Raw genomic sequence first — 16,643 nt, 5'->3', positions numbered from 1 at the left:
CAATCACCAGTAATTATCAATGCATCTTGATTGCACGTTTGATCAATTTCAACTGCAGAAGTTGGTAAAAGTTTTCAATTTCCTCATCTTTGGCATTAGTGGTTGGTGTGTAAGTCTGAATAACGGTCATATTAACTGGCCTTCCTTGTAGGCGTATGGATATTATTCTATCACTGACAGTGCTGTACTTCAGAATCAATTTTGAAATGTTCTTTTTGATGATGAATGCAACACCATTCTTCATGGTGTCATTCCTGGCTTAGTAGCCCATAGGATTGTCCAAATGAAAATGGCCAATACCAGTCCATTTCAGCTCAGTAATGCCTAGGATATTGATATTTATGTATTCCATTTCATTTTTGACGACTTCCAATTTTTCTAGATTGGTACTTTGCACATTTCACATTCTAATTATTAATGGATGTTTGCAGCTGTTTCTTCCCTTTTTGAGTTGTGCCACCTCTGCAAATGAAGGTCCCAAAAACTTGACTCCATCCATGTCATTAAGGTCAACTATGCTTTGAGGAGGTAGGTCTTCCCCAGTTGTATTTCAAGTGACTTCCAACCTGAGGGGCTCTCTTCCAGCACTATACAAGACAATATTCCACTGTTATTCATAAGGTTTTCACCGGCCAATTTTTCCAGAAGTGAACCACCAGGTCCTTCTTCCTAGTCTATCCTAGTCTGAAAGCTCTGCTGAAATCTGTCCACCATGAGTGACCCTGCTGATACTTGAAATACTGGTGCATAGCTTCCAGCAACACACAAGCCACCACAGTACTGACAGACGTGTGAGGGTGTATTACCTACAGAGTATTATTATTGCCAAGGTTAGTGTAACATACTTTTTTATCATTTTTAACATGGTTGCCCAAGAAATAGCTTGAGATAGCTGAATTACAAAGTTAGGCAAGTTATTATTTTTAAGATAAATGTAATAGGCTAAGATACTGTGCATAACTTTGAACAAGTAAAGAGAAAAAAAACTGACAAAAGGATAAAGAAAAAAAGGTTTCAAAAGAGAGCGACAATCAGTGGTTTCATTTATGTAGGAAAATCTTTTTCAGTGGTCTTGGTGGAAGCTGTCATCTACTTATACTAAGGCTCTTGGGTCAGCAGTCAACTTCCATCTATCATCTACTTCTGGGGGTTCTCTGAAAAACCTCACCTTAACTTCTTTAATAATATAACATTCAAATTCTAATAAGTTTCCTGCCATTTTTTCTAGATGCATGAGGGTGATAAGGCAATAAACTTTTTTAGTAAAGATCTACCTTTACTAATAATTCATGAATAATTGTCTCAGTAAAATGTTTTCTATTACTAGGTAGATAAATTAGAATGTCCCAAGTATGGAAGATGAAATCAAAAAGTTTTTTTTTTTTTGGCCAATGTAGGTACTGTGATTTTTTTTAAATTTTTTATTGTGCTTTAAGTGAAAGTTTACAAATCAAGTCAGTCTCTCACACAAAAATTTATATACACCTTGCTATATACTCCTAGTTGCTCTCTCCCTGAGATAGCACACTCCTTCCCTCCACTCTCTCTTTTTGTGTCCATTCCGCCAGCTTCTGACCCGCTCTGCCCTCTCATCTCCCCTCAAGACAGGAGCTGCCCACATAGACTCATGTGTCTACATCATCCAAGGAGCACACTCCTCACCAGTATCATTTTCTATCCCATAGTCCAGTCCAATCCCTGTCTGAAGAGTTCACTTTGGAAATGATTCCTGTCTTGGACTAACAGGAAGTCTGGGAACCATGACCTCCGGGGTCCTTCTACTCTCTGTCTGACCATTAAGTCTGGTCATTTTACAAGAATTTGAGGTCTGATCCCACTGCTCTCCTGCTCCCTCAGGGGTTCTCTGTTGTGTTCCCTGTAAGGGCAGTCATCCTTTATAGCCGGACACCATCTAGTTCTTCTGATCTCAGGCTGATGTAGCTCTGGTTTATGTGGCCCTTTCTGTCTCTTGGGCTCATAATTACCTTGTGTCTTTGGTGTTCTTCATTCTCCTTTGCTCTAGGTGGGTTGAGACCAATTGACGCAATTTAGATGGCCTCTTGCTAGTGTGTAAGACCCTAGACGCTGCTCTCCAAAGTGGGATGCAGAAATTTTTTTTTTTTAATTTTTATTGTGCTTTAAGTGAAAGTTTACAAATCATGTCAGTCTCTCATACAAAAATTTATACAAACCTTGCTATATGCTCCTAATTGTTCTCCCACAAATGAGACAGCACACTCCTTCCCTCCACTCTATATTTTCGTGTCCATTCGGCCAGCTTCTGACCCCCTCTGTCCCCTCATCTCCCCTCCAGACAGGAGATGCCAACATAGCCTCACGTGTCTACTTGATCCAAGAAGCTTATTCTTCACCAGTATCATTTTCTATCCCATTGTCCAGTCCAATCCCTGTCTGGAGAGTTCACTTTGGGAATGGTTCCAATCTTGGGCTAACGGAAGGTCTGGGGACCAAGACCCCTGGGGTCTTTCTAGTCTCAGTCAGACCATTAAGTCTGGTCTTTTTATGAGAATTTGGGGTCTGCATCCCACTGCTCTCCTGCTCCCTCAGGGGTTCTCTGTCAGGGCAGTCATCAGTTGTAGCTGGGCACCATCTAGTTCTTTTGGTCTCAGGCTGATGTAGTCTCTGGTTTATGTGGCCCTTTCTGTCTCCTGGGCTCATAATTACCTTGTGTCTTTGGTGTTCTTCATTCTCCTTTGCTCCAGGTGGGTTGAGACCAATTGATGCATCTTAGATGGCTGCTTGCTAGCATTTACAAACCCAGATGCCACTCTTCAGAATGTTTTCTTAATAGATTTTACTATGCCAATTGATTTAGATGTCCCCTGAAACCATGGTCTCCAAACTCCCGCCCCTGCTACACTGAACTTCGAAGCATTCAGTTTATTCAGTAAACTTCTTTGCTTTGGGTTTAGTCCAGTTGTGCTGACCCGTCCTGTATTGTGTGTTGTCTTTCCCTTCACCTAAAATAGTTCTTATCTACTATGTAATTAGTGAAAATCCCTCTCCCTCCCTCCTTGCTCTCATAACCATCAAAGAATATTTTCTTCCCTGTTTCAACTATTTCTCGAGTTCTTATAATAGTGGTCTCATACGATCTTTGTCCTTTTGCAACTGACTCATTTCACTCAGCATAATGCCTTCCAGATTCCTCCATGTTATGAAACATTTCATGGATTCATCATTGTTCTTTATTGATGCATAGTATTCCACTGGGTGAATACATCATAATTTATTTATCCACTCATCTGTTGATGGGCACCTTGGTTGATTCCATGTTTTTCCTATTGTAAACAATGCTGCAATGAACATGGGTGTGTGTATATCTGTTCGTGTAAAGGCTCTTATTTCTCTAGGATATATTCCAAGGAGTGGGATTGCTGGATTGTATGGTGGTTCTATTTCTACTTTTTTTAGGAAGCGCCAAATCGATTTCGAAAGTGGTTGTACCATTTTACATTCCCACCAGCAGTGTATAAGTGTTCCAGTCTCTCCACAACCTCTCCAACATTTATTATTTTGTGTTTTTTGGATTAATGCCAGCCTTGCTGGAGTGAGATGGAATCTCATTGTAGTTTTGGTTTGCATTTCTGTAATGGCTAATGATCGTGAGCATTTCCTCATGTCTCTGTTAGCTACCTGAATGTCTTCTTCAATGAAGTGTGTGTTCATATCTTTTGCCCATTTTTTAATTGGGTTGTCTTTTTGTAGTTGAGTTTTTGAAGTATCATGTAGATTTTAGGGCTCAGACGCTGATCGGAAATCCCATAACTAAAATTTTTTTCCCAGTCTATAGGTAATCTTTTTACTCTTTTGGTGAAGTCTTTGGATGAGCACAGGTGTTTGATTTTTAGGAGCTCTCGGTTATCTAGTTTCTCTTCTGCATTGGCAGTAATGTTTTGTATACTGTTTGTGCCATGTATTAGGGCTCCTAGCGTTGTCCCTACTTTTGCTTCCATGATCTTTACCATTTTAGATTTTATATTTAGGTCTTTGATCCATTTTTAGTTCATTTTTGTGCATGGAGTGAGGTATGGGTCTTGTTTCATTTTTTGGCAGATGAACATACAGTTATGCCAGCACCATTTGTTAAAGAGACTGTCTTTTCCCCATTTAACTGACTTTAGGCCTTTATCAAATACAGCTGCTCGTATGTGGATGGATTTATGTCTGGATTCTCAATTCTGTTCCATTGGTCTATGTGTCTGTTGTTGTACCAGTTACCAGGCTGTTTTTGACTACTGTGGCAGTATAAAAACCTATTGCCATCAAGTCATACTGTGGCAGTATAGCAGGTTCTAAAATCAGGTAGAGTGAGGCCTCCCACTTTGTTCTTCTTTTTCAGTAATGCTTTACTTATCTAAGGCCTCTTTCCCTTCCACGTGAAGTTGGTGATTTGTTTCTCCATTTCATTAAAAAATGTTGGAATTTGAATCGGAAGTGCATTGTATCTACAGATTGCTTTTGGTAAAACAGACATTTTTTACAATGTTAAGTCTTCCTATCCATGACCAAGGTATGTTTTTCCACTTATGTAGGTCTCTTTTGGTTTCTTGTGGTAATGTCTTGTAGTTTTCTTTGTATAGGTCTTTTACGTCTCTGGTAAGATTTATTCCTGAGTATTTTATCTTCTTGGGGGCTACTGTAAATGGTATTGATTTGGTGATTTCCTCTTTGATGTTCTTTTTGTTGGTGTATAGGAATGCAACTGATTTTTGTATGTTTAACTTGTATCCTGATCCTCTGCTGAACTCTTCTATTAGTTTCAGTAGTTTTTTTTGAGGATTCCTTAGGGTTTTCTGTGTATAAGATCATGTCATCTGCAAATAGAGGTACTTTTACTTCTTCCTTGCCAATCTGGATGCCCTTTATTTCTTTATCTAGCCTAACTGCTCTGGCTAGGACTTCCAGCACAATGTTGAATAAGCGTGGTGATAAAGGGCATCCTTGTCTGGTTCCCGATCTCGAGGGGAATGCTTTCAGACTCGCTCTTTTTAGGATGATGTTGGCTGTTGGCTTTGTATAAATGCCCTTTATTATGTTGAGGAATTTCCCTTCTATTCCTATTTTGCTGAGAGTTTTTTTTTTTTTATCATGAATGGGTGTTGAACTTTGTCAAATACCTTTTCTGCATCAATTGATAAGATCATGTGGTTCTTGTCTTTTGATTTATTTATATGATGGATTACATTAATTGTTTGTCAATGTTGAACCATCCCTGCATACCTGGTATGAATCCCACTTGGTCACGGTGAATTATTTTTTTGATATGTTGTTGAATTCTATTGGCTAGAATTTTGTTGAGGATTTTTGCATCTAAGTTCATGAGGGATATAGGTCTGTAGTTTTCTTTTTCTTGTGGTGTCTTTACCTGGTTTTGGTATCAGGGATATGCTGGCTTCACCAAATGAGTTTGGGAGTATTCCATCCTTTTCTCGGCTTTGAAATACCTTTGGTAGTAGTGATGTTAACTCTTCTCTGAAAGTTTGGTAGAACTCTGCAGTGAAGACGTCCAGCCCAGGGCTTTTTTTTTGTTGGGAGTTTTTAAATTACCTTTTCAGTCTCTTCTTTTGTTATGGGTCTATTTAGTTGTTCTACCTCTGTTTGTGTTAGTTTAGGTAGGTAGTGTGTTTCTAGAAATTCATCCATTTCTTCCAGGTTTTCAAATTTGTTAGAGTACAATTTTTCATAGTAATCTGGTATGATTCTTCTAATTTCAGTTGGGTCTGTTGTAATATCGTCCCTCTCATTTCTTATTTGGATTATTTGCTTCCTCTCCTGTTTTTTTTTTTTTTGGTCAGTTTTGCCAATGGTTTATCAATTTTGTTAACTTTTTCAAAGAGCCAGTTTTTGGTCCTGTTAACTCTTTTAATCGTTTTTCTGTTCTCCATTTCATTTAATTCTGCTCTAATTTTTATTATTTTCTTTGTTCTGGCACCTGAGGGTTTCTTTTGTTGCTCTCTTTATATCTGTTCAAGTTGTAGGGATAATTCTTTGATTTTGGCCCTTTCTTCTTTTTGTGTGTGCATTTATTGATATAAATTGACCTCTGAGCCCTGCTTTCACTGTGTCCCAAAGGTTCTGATAGGAAGTGTTTTCATGCTCATTGGATTCTACAAATTTCTTAATTCCATTCTTGATGTTTTCTATAACCCAGTAGGTTTCAAACACGGTATTGTTCAGTTTCCAAGTGTTTGATTTCTCTTCCTTGCTTTTTCTGTTATTGATTTCTACTTTTATGCCCTTATGGTCAGAGAAGATGCTTTGTAATATTTTGATGCTTTGGATTCTGCTAAGGCTTGCTTTATGACCTAATATGTGGTCTACTCTAGAGAATGTTCCATGTGTGTTGGAAAAGAAAGTATACTTGGCTGCTGTTGGGTGGAGTGTTCTGTATATGTCTACGAGGTCAAGTTGGTTGATTGTGGCATTTAGATCTTCCGTGTCTTTACTGAGCTTCTTTCTGGATGTTCTGGCCTTCACTGAAAGTGGTGTGTTGAAGTCTCCTACTATAATTAAGGTGCTGTCTATCTCACTTTTCAATGCTTTTAGAGTTTTTTTTTTAGGTATCTTGCAGCCCTGTCATTGGGTGCATAAATATTTAATGTAGTTATATCGTCCTTGTATATTGTCCCTTTAATCATCATATAGTGTCCTTCCTTATCCTTTGTGGTGGATTTAACTTTAAAGTCTATTTTGTCAGAAATTAATATTGCCAAAAATTAAAAAAAAAAAAAAATGCTACTCAGCCATAAAGAATAATGAAGTTCTAATGTGTACCACAACTTGGGTGAGCCTTGAAAACATGATGCTGAGTGAAATGAGTCAGTCACAAAAGGACAAATACTGTATGATCTCAGCTATATAAAATAAGCAAATATACAGAAACCAAGGATTAGTGGTTACCAGAGTGGGAGGGAAGAGGAAAGGGGGAGTTTTTGCTTAGGGTCGAGAATGGTTGCACAACTTGAAGAATGTAATCAATGTCACTTAAGTGTACATGTAGAAATTGTTGAGTTGGTGTACGTTTTGTTATGTATATTTTCACCACAACAAAAAAGAACTCCTTAAAAAAATTAATATTGCCACTCCTGCTTTTTTGATTGTTGTTTGATAAATTTTTTCTACCCTTTGCGTTTTAGTTTGTCTGTGTCTCTAAGTCCAAGGTGTGTCTCTTGTAGGCAGCATATAGACAGATCATGGTTTTTTTTATCCATTCTGCCACTCTCTGTCTCTTTACTGGTGTACTTAGTCCATTTACATTCAGTGTAATTATGGATATGTATGAGTTTAGTGCTGTCATTTTGATGTCTTTTTTCATATGTTGTTGACAGTTTCTTTTTCCCAATTAATTTTTTGTGCTGAGTAGTTTGTCTTTCTATATGGTCTTTTTCTTCCTACTCATTTTTGTTGATTTTTTTTCTGCTGAGTCTCTATTTTTTCCTTGCATTTTATTTTGATGAGTAGAATTGTTAGTCTCCTTTGTGGTTACCTTAATATTTACCCCTATTTTTCTAAGTTTAAGCCTAACTTTTATTCTTTTATATCACCTTGTCTTCCTCTCCATATGAAAGACCTATGACTACATTTCTTAGTCCCTCTTTATTGTTTTAATGTTGTCTTCTTTTACATAATAACATTGCTGTTTCCCTGTTTTGAGTGTTTTTTTATTTTGATTTATTTTTGTGATTTCCCTACCTGGGTTGACATTTGATTGCTCTGTGCAGTGTTCTAGTCTTGGGTTGATATCTGATATTATTAATTTTCTAACCAGAGAACTCCCTTTAGTATTCCTTATAGTTTTGGTTTGATTTTTACCAGTTCCCTAAACTTCTGTTTATCTGGGAATGTCCTAGTTTCACCTTCATATTTGAGAGACAGTTTTGCTGGATATATGATTCTTGGCTGGCTATTTTTTTCCTTCAATGCTTTATATAAGTCATCCCATTGCCTTCTTGCCTGCATGGTTTCTGCCGAGTAGTCTGAGCTTTTTCTTAACGGCTCTCCTTTGTAGGTGACTTTTCGTTTATCCCTAGTTGCTCTTAAAATTCTCTTTATTTTTGGTTTTGGCATGTTTGATTACAATGTGTCTTGGTGACTTTCTTTTAAGATCTACCTTATGTAGAGTTCGATGAGCACCTTCGATAGATATCTTCTCATCCTTCACGATATCAGGGAAATTTTCTGCCAACAAAGTTTCAACAATTCTCTCTGTATTTTCTGTTATCCCTCCCTGTTCTGGTACTCCACTCACTCGTAGGTTATTTCTCTTGATAGAGTCCCACATGATTCTTAAGAGTTTCTTCTTTTTTAAAAAATTCTTTTCTCTATTTTTCTTCAAATATATTGGTGTCAAGTGCTTTATCTTCAGTCTCAGCAATTCTGCCTTCCACTTGCTCAATTCTGTTCCTTTGACTTTCTACTGAGTTGTCTAACTCTGTTATTTTATGGTTAATCTTCTGAATTTCTGATTGCTGTCTCTCTATGGATTCTTGCAGCTTATTAAATTTTTCCTTATGTTCTTGAAGAACCTTTTTAATTTCTTCAACTGCTTTATCTGTGTGTTCCTTGTCTTGTTCTGTGTATTGCCTGTTCTCCTTCCTGGTCTCGTTCCAAATGTCTTGAAGAGTTCTGTATATTAATCTTTTGTATTCTGCATCCAGTAATTCCAGGAAGGCACCTTTATCCAGAAGATCCCTTGATTCTTTGTTCTGAGAGCTTGTTGAAGCAATCACGGTCTGCTTCTTCATGTCATTTGATATTTACTGTTGTCTCTGAGCCCTCTATAAGTTGCTGTATTAGTTTACGTTTGCTTACTGTATCCTAGCTTCTTGCTTTGCTTTGTTTTGATATGCCCAAAGAGGTTGCTTGACTAAGCTAGTTTGATTATTTTCGCCTTTGAAGCTCTAGCGTCCTGTTACCAGATGGCTAGAGCTGTTATCAGGTATATCAGCCTAGGAGTCCATTCACTTTTCTTGTATGGATTCAGCTCAGGTATCCAGGCAGTTGATCATCAATTGTGTGGTGTAAGCTCTGTCCTACAGTCTTAGAGGGGCAGGAGTGATTGGTGTAGGTACCTCTATCTGGTTGCAGCAGGTGGTCATGCTCTGAACAAGGCAGAGGGCTGACAACCATCCTGAGTGTCTGTGAGGAAAGTCCATCCCTGTTCCCTACAGCACACAGGTGGGTGGGTTCTGCAGATGGACCATGGGCACCCAATACTTTTGGTTGTAAGGACTGGGAGGTACCAGTTATCCTTGGACCTCTGTCACAGTTGGCTAGGTGACCTGAGTGGAGCCCCCAGTCCTTAGGCCCCTGATGTGGGTAGGTGAGGACCCTGTTTAATAGGCAAGGCGGTGTCAAACATCAAACACCGACCTCTCCACCCCACAGCTGAAACAGTTGCAGTCTGCCAACAAGGGCCTATTTTCCTGACATAGGCCTACACAGGTCCATGCAGTGGGGAAAGGTATTCAACATCCATGGACTGTTTATGCCTGGACAGGAGCCACTTCTGTCCTGAGCTCCCCAGATCAGTGGAACTAGCAGATTATCTCTTCCCCCAGTTGTGAATTTATTCCTTCTCCAAGGCTGGGAGAATGGCTCAGAGTGCGCAGCAGGACCTATCTCAGGCCCAGAGAAACTGACAGCCACTGAAGCCGGCCTGGGGGCTCGGGGGGTGCAGTAAAATATATGCAAGTACTTAGCTTTTCCCAGGAGTGCCATTCTTCTCTGGTTCCAGAGGTGTGAGTAGGCTGTGCCACTGGCTGTTTCTCCCTGAGGAAACTGCAGCTGAATGCTACCACCCGCACCCCCTGCAGCCTCAGGGTTCCTGGTGATTTAGGTCCGGCAACTCCTCTCCGCTTCTGAACCGTCTCTTTTCCCCCGCCACTCAGTCCATTTTCTAACTTTGCCTTTGAAGTTCAGGGCTCCTAGCTTGTCATAAATGTAATCGTTTCACTTGTTTTTCGGGTCTTTGTTGTAAGACAGTTCACCAGAAGCGTCTGACTACTCTACAACCTTGGCCCCGCCTCCTGGAACTGTGATTTTTTAATAGGGCAATGCTTTAACTCATTCAGAAAATAAGCATACTATTGTTGTGTGCTGCTGAGTCAATTCTGACTCATAGTGACCCTATAGGGCAGAGTAGAACTGCCCCACGGGATTTCCAAGGGAGACTGCCACATCTTTCTACCGCTGACCTTTCAGTTAGCAGCCAATGGCTTAAACACCGTGCCACCAAGGCTCACAGCATACTATTACTGGTATATATTTATGACATAGAGGGATGTGTTGTATAAAATTCATCTGCAGATATTCCAAAGATCTCTTTAGGGCAGGGCTCCAGTTCATGACGCGCCTTTACAATTTTTTGAGAATTATGTTATTTATAGATGAGGCATGAACTGGCCATATCCTCTATCCTAGAAAACTTTAAAAATATATTTTTTATTGTGTTTTTGGTCAATGTTTACACAGCAAATTAGATATCCATTTCACAATTTCTATACATATTGTTCAGTGACATTGGTGACATTTTACTCATTGTGTCAACATTCTCATTATTTCCATTCTGGTTGTTCCATTTTCATTAATACAGCTTCCCCATTGCCCCCCTGGCCTTCTCATCTTTGCTTTAGGGTACAAAATTCTTAAAAAAAAAAAAAAAAAAAGATATACATATTCTTTTTTTTTTTTTTAAGGAGCACAATACTCACAGGTGGTATTGTTTATGAGCCAGTCAGTTATTTAGCTGAAAGGTGACCTCTGGGAGTGGTTTCAGTTCAAAATTTAAAGGGTATCTCAGGGTAGTAATCTTGGGGGTTCTTTTAGTCTCTACTGGTCAAGTAAGTCTGGACTTTTTTTTTAAGAACTTGAGTTTTGTTCTACCATTTTATCCCATTCTGTCCAGGCCCATCTATTGTTTCCCTGGCCAGAAGAGTCGGTAGTGGTATCCAGATACCATTTAGTTCTTCTGATCTCAAGATAAATGAAGCTGTGATTAATACAGGCAACTAGTCCTGTACACTAGTTTCTTCTTTGAGTCTTTGTTTTCCTTCTTTCTCTTTTGCTCTAGGTGAGTAAAGACCAATAGCTGTATCTTAGACGGCCACTTCCAAGCTTTTAAGACCCCAGATGCCACTTAGCAAACTAGGATGCAGAACATAAACTTCATGGACTATGTTGTGCCAGTTGACTGAGTTGTACCACAAGACCACGGCGCTAAGCCTTCAAACCCAGTAAACCAATCCTGCAAAGTGTTTGGTTATGTCTGGAAAGTATCCGTGACTGTGCCCCCTATGTGCTTTATTATATATATGAATACATGTGCAGCACACACAAACATGTATATGCATATGCCAACAGATACGCCTACACACACACATATACCTTCTTATACATATTATTTAAAAATGGCTTGGGGGAGCATCTGACCTCCTCTAACTTCACAAGGGGGAAGGAGTATCAAGAGCAATAGCCCAAGGCTGATTCCTATAACGCAGAGGTCAGACATGTCTCCTCTCTCCACCATCTTTACCAATTCTGAAACCAACCATCCCTCCCATGGCACTCTCTACTTCTCTGCTGGGTTCAATAATTCATTGCAATGGCCACACTGAGCTCACAGGATTGTGGGATTTATTAGGGAAGTAACTGGTTACAATTCAGGTTGAGGAATCAGGATGGTCTCTTCCCAGTAGTGCTCACAGGCAGGACTCTCCCTGGCCCTGGGACTCTGCCATGCTCAGGCAAGTGTTACAAAACTCTTTTAGCTCAGCCAATAGGTGCCCAGGGGCACCCCACTCCGCCAATAACCCTCGCTCCCAAGGCACTCAGCTTTCTCACTCCATGGTCTGGGAAGCCCATTGTGCTGTCTCCTGCTGGTCTCTCCTGCCACCGTTTCTCTGCCACTGCTTCTCACTGTCTTCAGCATTACAGCTCTCTATCTCCTGGTTCCAGGAGCTGCTTAGAGCAGGGATCCTGGGTCCAAAGAACAATGCTCCGCTACTGGCTGTTTTTCCTTGGTGGTGGTGGGATCCTCTCTTTGACCTGAAATTGTTCCTCTTTTAAGCCTAGCAGGATGGCAAAACTGACCAATCCCTTTAGTGGGCCACAATTACCTTATTTGCACAGTCCCACCCAATCATTGTGTGTGAGTCACAAAGACCGTGGCTAGAAGGGCCACATTAAGTAATTCTAGACAATGGTTCTTCCTCCCTCCTCTTCCCATTCCTGGTAACCACAAAGAAAGTTGATTTCCATATGTATACGTATTTTTGTCCTTTTATAAAACCACAAAGAAAGTTGATTTCCATATGTATACGTATTTTTGTCCTTTTATAAAAGTAGGATAATACTATATTTGTTCTTTTTTTGATTGACTTATTTCACTTAGCATAATGTCCTCCAGATTCATTTGTGTTGTGTTTCACGAACTTATCATTACTCTTTACAGCTGTATAGTATTCCATTGTATGTATATACCACATTTTGTTTATCCACTCATCCACTGATGGGCACTTAGGTTGTTTCCATCTTTTTGCTACTGTGCCCCCATTGAATGGATTTTGACCCCTTGTTGAAAATCAGCAGCCCATAGATGGATTTACTTCTGGGTTCTCAATTCTTTTCCACTGGTCTATGTGTCGTCTCTCATTGAACCAGTACCAGGCTATTTTGATTACTGTGGCTGTATAGTAAATTTTGAGATGGGGAAGTGTAAGGTCTACTACTTTGTTCTTCTCCAATATGGTTTTGACTGTTCAGGGCACCTCTTTCCTTTCCATATAAAGTTGGCGATTTGTTTTTCCATTTCAGTAAAATATGTTGTGGAAATTTGGATCAGGATTGCGTTATATCACTTTAGAATGCTTTGGGTAGTATCGACATTTTCAAAATGTTAAGTCTTTCAATCCATGAGCATAGAATCTGTTTCTATTTATGCAATCTTAGAAAACTTGCCAGTTAAATTTGTTGCCAACATGTCACTGCTACGATGTGTTGTTTTGTGAAGGATTTTGGTAAGCATCCATCTGAAGTTTTATCTGCTGCTACTAGGTGGCCATTCCGGCTTTAATAGAGTTTATTCTCCTAGATCTTACCACATGATCAAGTGTGTCTTTTCAAAACTGGGGGCTGGATTCTGTGCACCAGTAATGCAGTCTTTGAATCTCTCCATGAATTTGTTTTTCTGTTCTATAAGAGGTCCTTGCTTAAAATCCTCAGATACAGCAGCCTGTTACAATGAAGATCTACTGAAGAATTTTTCTTTAGTTTCTTTTACCGTGGGTCTCTACATTTATGACAGCATTTTTTTTGGATAGCATCAAGGTGTTAAGCATATTAGCTATTAGTGCGTATATTTACTTTTTTATTTTTAGCAATTTGATATGCCTAGAAAGGGCCACATTTCAGCCATTTGAATTGATTTGGCTTCGGGTTAATGAGTTGGATTCTACAAGAGACTAGTTATTGTAGGAAAATTAGCATAACCCTGAGGCAATACTATTGTTTATTCCATGTGAATGCAAACTGCTTCTAATCCACCTTGAAGGATATGGGAAAGAATGTATTACCAGATCAATAGCTGCAAACCATGTGCCCAGCAGCAACATTACAGCAGCGTGGGGGTGGGGACCACACTGGATGACACTGTCAGAGGGGGTGACACCAAAATGACTGTCTATAGAAATATCCCTGTAGTTAGTTATAAAAATGAAAACATTTTTCGTAAGCCCAGCTTACATGTATCAATATACCTACAAGGTTAAAACTCTATGCTAATTTACTTTTTGAACTTTCTAATGTGCTCTGGTCAGAGCTGTCATTATTCTCAATTACAATAATGCTTTGAATCATGTGGTTGCATCTGCATGTGCTACATGCACACACTGTTCTTTTTGTTGCTGCTAATGTTTTCATAGTTGCTGATTTTGAAAACCTGTATCAATACCTTGAGAATGAAGTAGTAATTAAAGGAAAAGAAGGGGTGCTATACAGGAATTATAATTTACGAGTAACATTAGCACAAAAAACATTACTAAGGATTTTGTAGGGTCTGGTACGGGAGGAGGTCCATAGAGGGGTGACACCATGAGTTCTGTACTGGGTGATATGAACCCTAGTGACACCACTGAAAGTTACATTATTCTGCTCTAGTGAAGATACTAAATCCAACACAGTAGATGCAATAGAGGCTATTACTTGGATAACATTGCAGTAGTCCACTGTCATCTGCCATAATCCATTCAATTTTTTACACAGGAAAAATTGGTAAATTAAATGGAGTTATAAAGGGAACAACAACCACTGCATCCTTAAAATTTTTGAGAGTGGGATCAATTTATGTCACTCCCTCCCCAAGGATGCAACGTTGTTTTAAAAATAACTTTTTCAAGATATAATTTACAGTAAAATGCACATACAATTTGATGAGTTTTGACATATGCATACATTTGTGAAGCCATAACAAGAAGATAATATGCATATCCATCACCCTCCAAAATTTCCTCGTGTTCATTGCATCCCTTCCTCCCATCTCTCCCTGTCCCCTCCATTACCAGATGACCACAGATCTCTTTTCTATCACTATGCATTAGTTTCCATTTCTAGAATTTAATATAAATGGAATCATATAGCACTGACTCTTTTTTTGTCTGGCTTTTTCACTCAACATAATTATTTTGAGGTTTAACGATGTTGTTGTGTGCATCAACAGTTCATTTGTTTTTATTGATGAGTAGCATTCCATTCCACCACCTGTCAGTCTGTCCTACTGTGGTGGCTCGTATTTCAAATATCAGCAGGGTCACCCATGGAGGACAGGTTTCAGCAGAGATTCCAGACTAAGACAGGCTAGGGAAAAAGGCCTGGTGATCTAATGGCAAAAATTAGCCAATGAAAACCGTACAGATCATGACAGAACATTGTTCAACTCTCTTGCTTTGGACACATCATCAGGAAGGATCAATTACTAGAGGAGGATATCATATTTGGTGAAGTAGAGGGCCAATGAGGGCATGGGAGACCCTTGGTGAGATGGACTGGCACAGTAGCTTCAGTGATGGACTTGAACATGCTGGTGATTGTGAGAGTGACGCAGGACTGGACAATGTTTTATTGTTGTGCATAAGGTTGCTATGAGTTGGAGTCGACTAGATGGCAGCTAATACCGACAACAGTATTCTACTGCATGGATATATAACAATATAAACAATCTGCTCACCTGCTGATGGGCATGATTACCTTCTTCCACCTTTTTTTAGTTTTTGGAAATAACAAATAAAGCTGTTATGAACACTCATGTTCAAATCTTTTTGTCATTAAATTTAAAGTGGGTATCTCATAGACAGCATATAGTTGGGTCTTGCTTTTTTAATTTGAGAATTTCTGGCCTTCAGTTGGGGTGTTTGGGCCATTTATACTCGTGTGACTATTGATCTAGTTGGATTTAAATCTACCACCCTGCTGTTTGTTTTCTCTCTGTCCTTTTTGCTTTTTGTTCTCCTTCTCCTGTCTCCTTTTGAACACTTTTTTTTTTGGTTGTCTTATTAGCTATAACCTTTTGTAGTGTCATTTTAGTGATTGTTTGGTGTTTACTGTATACATCTTTTACTTATCACTGTCTACCTTCAAGTAATAGTATATTGGCTCATGTATAGGATAAGAACCTTACGGAAGTATATTCCAATATCTCCCCTCCTGGCCTTTGTGCTTTTGTTGTCCTACATTTTACTTCTAAATACATTATAAACCCCACAAAACACTGTTATTATTTAAAGAGCTAGTTATTTTTAAAGATACTTATATAATAAGAAACAAGGTCTTCATATTTACCTACTTAGTCACCATTTCCAGAACTCTTCATTTTTTTTTGTAGGTCTAGGTTTCCATGTGGTGTAATTTCTTTCTACTTGAAGAACTTTAATATTTCTTATATGTAGGTCTTTCAGTGATGAATTTTTCAGATTTGTATGACTGAAAAAGTCTGTTGAAAAAGAAAATAGAATTTTAAGTTAATTTTTTTTTCAGTACTTTAAAGATGTTTTCCACTGTCTTCTGGGTTTTACTGTTTCTCACAAGAAGTTTGATGTTATTCATATCTTTGATCCCCTGTAAATGAAGTGGCTTTTTTCTCTGGCTGCTTTTAGGATTTTCTCTTTAATATTGATTTTAAGTAATTTGTAATGTGTCTCAGTGTAGTTTTCTTTGTGTTTCCTGTGCTTGGGGTTCGTTTAACTTCTTGGATCTATGGGTTTCTATTTTTCATTCAATTTGGAAACTTTTTTCTCATTATTAAATTTTTTTGTCTTCCTCCCTCCTTCGGGAACTTCAATTACACATATATTAGGCTACTTGACCTCGACCCACATTTCATTGGTGTTCTGCTCATTTTTTCCAGTCGTGTTCCATTTTAGATATTTTCTATGTGGTATTTCTTATACGGAAACCCTGGTGGCATAGTGGTTAAGTGCTACGGCTGCTAACCAAAGGGTTGGCAGTTCAAATCCGCCAGGCGCTCCTTGGAAACTCTAATGGGCAGTCCTACTCTGTCCTGTAGGGTCGCTATGAGTCGGAATCGACTCAACGGCACTAGGTTTGGTTTGGTTTTGGTTATTTCTTAT

At 38.9% G+C, this 16,643-nt stretch overlaps 1 long non-coding RNA gene across 5 annotated transcripts in view; it reads right to left on the bottom strand.

Annotated features, from left to right (window-relative positions):
* Positions 1–16,643, bottom strand: part of LOC126072883 (uncharacterized) — a 57,207-nt gene that overhangs the window by 36,285 nt on the left and 4,279 nt on the right. For all 5 annotated transcript variants that reach the window (XR_007516589.1, XR_007516590.1, XR_007516587.1 and 2 more), the window contains exon 2: positions 15,856–16,006. This is a non-coding gene — a long non-coding RNA (uncharacterized LOC126072883). The remainder of the gene's footprint in view (positions 1–15,855; positions 16,007–16,643) is intronic.

Source organism: Elephas maximus, chromosome 3, assembly GCF_024166365.1.
Source record: "Elephas maximus indicus isolate mEleMax1 chromosome 3, mEleMax1 primary haplotype, whole genome shotgun sequence".
Taxonomy (NCBI): Eukaryota; Metazoa; Chordata; class Mammalia; order Proboscidea; family Elephantidae; genus Elephas; species Elephas maximus.
This window is presented reverse-complemented; position numbering and strand designations above follow the sequence as displayed.